This window comes from Haemaphysalis longicornis, unplaced genomic scaffold, assembly GCF_048455015.1.
Source record: "Haemaphysalis longicornis isolate Haplotype H1 unplaced genomic scaffold, Haemaphysalis longicornis Haplotype H1 scaffold_1, whole genome shotgun sequence".
NCBI lineage: Eukaryota > Metazoa > Arthropoda > Arachnida > Ixodida > Ixodidae > Haemaphysalis > Haemaphysalis longicornis.
Genome location: NW_027526203.1, coordinates 442,517,621 through 442,522,251, shown reverse-complemented (window position 1 = coordinate 442,522,251; position 4,631 = coordinate 442,517,621). Strand labels below are relative to the sequence as shown.

The window sequence follows — 4,631 nt, the reverse complement described above, 5'->3', positions numbered from 1 at the left end:
CCTGCTGCGAACTGATGGCTCCAACAGATCCTCCTTTCCTGTACCCGCCCAACCACCTTTCTTCTGGCAACCCAGAGGCCTTCCTTAAACGCATAAAAGCTCTTCACCATCATCCTGATGACACCGGCCGCAAACGCGGACATGCGCCAACCTGACTTCCGGACTGGCACGAAGTCCCAAGAAGCAACACTCAGACTTCTACAAACACCTTCCCGCTTCCAATTAGGCTACACCGGAAACCTCCCACCAAATATCCAGCAGAGTGCAAATACTGCCAACAATTACCTACACTCAGACATACTGCCCTAGAGTGTAGAAAAAACAAGCACCTACCACCCCTTCCCCACGCCCCAATGCCTTAACAGCACTGGAAGACACTGCTGTACAGCTCCTGCATCTGTACAGCTCCTGACCAGCTCCAGCTCATCGAGAGCAGCTGATGCTAAGGCACCTCATGGTTTACCGTGAATTGGGAACCACTCCTTCAACACCATAAATGCTCGCAATAAGCGCTCTCTCTCTCTCTCTCTCTCTCTCTCTCTCTCTCTCTCTCTCTCTCTCTCTCTCTCTCTCTCTCTCTCTCTCTCTCTCTCTCTTTACGCAATGGCTGCGACACGTCAACTTTATGCTTTGAAGTCTGGCGCCGTCAACCACTACCTGCAGCATGACGTGCAGTGAGTTTGGTGTTCCTTGGCACGTCATTAGGTGCAACGTTAAGGTTCCCTAACGTTGGGGCTGAATGGAGGCCCAACAAAATACCCACTGAAGATAACCGGCCAGTAAGGCTATCCTAAAGTACACGCAAGGAGCCTTAAGTGTCGGCCTGGAACTTGTTTTTCCAGCGAAGCTGTCTACCTCTACCCCAACGGCACAATCGTGTTCGCACGAAGACACAAACTGCGAGCGAAAACTGCGCGACACACCGCACTTCCTCTTCCTCAAAAGTGGCTCAGCAGTGGGGCAGTCCAGCCTCTAAATTTCTTATTCGCTGCTTCGCCAAGTGACGCAGCACACCGTACGAGGGTGACCGTCCCTTTTTACACGCTATTTTTCTGACAATAAACCTTGCGCATTGAGGTGTAAAGTTCGACCTCCAGCAGCGAAAAACCAGCGAAGTGCCGAACGACGCCCGGTGGCGGCCGTGCGGCCGCCCAACGTTGACAAGTGCGCAGCTTGACGTACAGTGAGATTAATCTTCCTTGCACGTCGTCAGGCACAAAATTAGGGTACCTGCTGTTAATGCTAACGTTAACATTGCACATTGCTAACGCAAACCACCGGGATTTTTCGTTTCGTGCGAGTGGAAGTATACTAACAAAATACCCACAAAGCCGCAAATACCGCCGCAGGTATTCCTGTGTCCATCGCAATGTGGGCGTAACCTTCGATGCTGATAATGGACGTGAAAAGCAACTAGAATGCCAGTTTGGAAGTTCGGTCATCGGACGTACCTCCCATGCTTCTTCCTGCATAAAGGGCCGACAGGCACAGGGGAAACCTATCATAGCTTGTAGAATTTGCAGCAACTGGAAGCTGCAATGCCCAAACAATGCCGCAGCTATGCACGCATACATCCACATGACACCTCTGACACATATCCACGCGAAAAAGTGACCAAAAATGACAAGGATATCGGTAACGCCATCTGCCCCATGCTAAAATTCATATGTGCGTATACATGGCAAATGCCGATAGTCAGCATTTTTACTCGTTCTGAAGCGGCCACTCTTAATCAAACCGATATATTGTCCGTCAAGAATCAGCATAATCGCATAACCGTACGACAACCGCTGCTGCTGTAAGGCGCATCACCGTGGGCTGTTTGTCCGTTAATTTCATGATGAATGAGGCTAGCAAACAGCAACGCTTTCATTACTCATGTTCTATTTGTTTTATGAGTTTTGAGCATGTTCATGTATTCGCGTACGCACCTATGGAAGACGAAATTGGCTTATTGAAAAAGATCAGGCGCCGAGGAAGACGACGGTGCCATGGGCGCGCACAGAACCCACTGCTTCCTCTCAGAACAGCCGGAGGTCGGCGCTCGCCTAACCGTCATGATCCGTGCCAGCACCGGACACGGCAGCTCCAACGCCAGCGGGGAGAACAACGGACCGAGAGCTCCGTGCGAACCCTGCCCCATTAGAGAAGTCTGGGCCTCCAACCTGGACGCAGCATTTGACGTTATTATGCACTTGGTCCAAAAGTACAACCATGTCGCAGTAGACACAGAGTTTCCCGGTGTTCTGGTGACGCCTGAGGACCCACAGCTCCAGCCCTCCGTTTACCAGTACTGCTTGGTTCGGGACAATGTCAACTTGATGAAGCTGGTTCAGCTCGGGTTTAGCTTTTTCGACGAGAGCGGCCAGCCAGCGCCAGAGTGTTCCGCCTGGCAATTTAACTTCAAGTTTAACGTCGAGGAGGACGCCGCTGCGGAAGACTCCATCCGCTTTCTAAAGAAATCCGGAATACAGTTCGACAAGCACCAGCGAGATGGCATCGACCCCAACAAGTTCGCTGAACGGTGCACGATATCTGGCGTCGTCCTCTCAGACACTGTCAAGTGCCTTGTCTTCCACGGAGCGTACGACTTCGGGTACCTTCTCAAAATGCTGACAGGGCAGGATTTACCAGAGAAGGAGTCTGACTTCTTCGAGCTTCTCGGCCTGTATTTCCCGGCGATATACGACGTCAAATGCATCATGAACGACTGCCCCGGTCTCTGGGGAGGCCTGCAAAACGTCGCTAACAACCTCGAGGTTGCCAGAGTAGGGAGCCAGCACCAGGCAGGCAGCGACAGCCTGTTGACCGGCGCAGTCTTCTTCCGGATGCGGCAGGTGTACTTTGCGGGCAGAATGGACGACAAGTACTCCGGACAGGTATCTGGCCTGGGTGGAGTCAATTTCAGGCCTCACTCCAGCCCATAGTATATGGCACTTCCCGAGTGAACAGCTTGGATATCCCACAGGATGCCACCGAGGCTGAGCCCTACCATGAGGACTCACACTGACCAGAGAATCCCAGCCCAGCGATGACTGTTGGTGGTGATAGCAGCTTCTTTTGTTCTGGGCATCCCCGCCAAAATTCTACGGCTTAAACTTTGTGCCCCTGTCCGAGCTGAACTTTGCAGCTCTTTCTCATTAAATTTTTGTCTCCTCTAGCGTCGTCTTTAGGTTTCATTACTTTTCCAGCATTTTCCGTAGCGTTTTATGATTCCTTAGTGTAGTATTTGTATTGTAATACCTATTCTAACGGGTTTCCCACCTTGCAATCCGAGGGGTTACTCTGGGTATGAGGAGCAAGTATTTACTCAATCGCGCGAGGATACCGCCGTCGGGGTTCTGCAATCTCCTTCGACATGCAAAACGAGTCAGTGTGGTACTTTCCCACTAGGTTCAACTTCCGTTCGCGCATCTGCGGAGTAAGCAGACGAGTGCAGCCTGAAAGTACGCCCGGGATGACAACCATAACAGACGACACGCGAAAAATTCTGCTGCTTGTTTCCTTTTTCTTATCTGCTTCGGTGAAACGTCACCCAGGTGAACTTGAACGGATCTATGCAGTCAAAACCGCCCAAAGCAGTTATTCCTTCCGCTCAGGCGCGTGCTGGCAGACAAACTTTTCAAAGCGAATATGTTTACCTCTACCTACCAAAGGCACGATTTGCCCGCACGCCGACAAAAACTTTAAAAATTTCAGGGACGCTTGCACTCACGTGTAAGACTTGAATGGCGAAGCTGTTGTCGGTTATAATTGATGAACACAAAGTTGAGTTTTAGTATCGTTGTGGTGTCGTGGTTGACGTCGGCGGCATGGCATTTGAATGATCTCATGTTGAGCAAGGCCAGAATGAGCTCGTCGTTTTGGTCGACCTTTTCGTACGCCACTCTGCAAGCGCAACGTATCGTCTCTAGCGGATTCTTTGCGCGCTGAGCCTCTCGCCGTGCACCCGAAGAAGAGGCCGCGATAGTTCGCACAGCCTCTTCCTCGGCCGTGCGAACTATCCGTGGCCGGGCCATGTGGAGTCAGTGGTCCCCTACAGCAGCTTCGACATTCAAGTCGCGGTTCTTCTTCTACGAAACAGAGCGAATGCGCACGACGACACGAGGACGAACGAACTAGGGGCCTACGCTATGACGTTTCTTTCTCGTTCAGAGAAGAAACGTCATAGCCCCCTAGGCCCCTAGTAGGCCCATAGGCCCATAGGCCCCTAGTAGGCCCCTAGATTGGCCAGTATTGGCCACAAAAAAACTTCAGCGTTCACCGCGTGCCCGGGTGAACGCTGAAGTTTTTTTTTGTGGCCAATACTGGCCAATCTCTCTAATTGGGTGGGCTTAGCTTGACAAACATGCGCTAGAGGCACGCGTGCACGAGCGCTCGGCATTTTCTTGGTATTTTTAAAACTGCGGACACCATACACAAACGATTTGCCCCACAGCTTCCCTGTTAAAACTATGTGCCACACCGCACTTCATCTTCCCCGATTCCCGAAGATAGTTGAACAGTGGGACAATCCAGCCTCTATTCGCGGGACCTTCTCTTTCATGTCTCACCAGGTAACATATTTACCGAACAAGGGCGACACCACCTTTCCTTCGAATTTGCCTGACGTTAGGCTTTAAGTTGCGCTT

General features: G+C 51.4%; 1 pseudogene; it reads left to right on the top strand.

Moving 5' to 3' along the window:
• Positions 1–1,991: 1,991 nt before the first annotated feature.
• LOC144162181 (CCR4-NOT transcription complex subunit 7 pseudogene) lies at positions 1,992–2,927 on the top strand (annotated as a pseudogene).
• Positions 2,928–4,631: the final 1,704 nt, after the last annotated feature.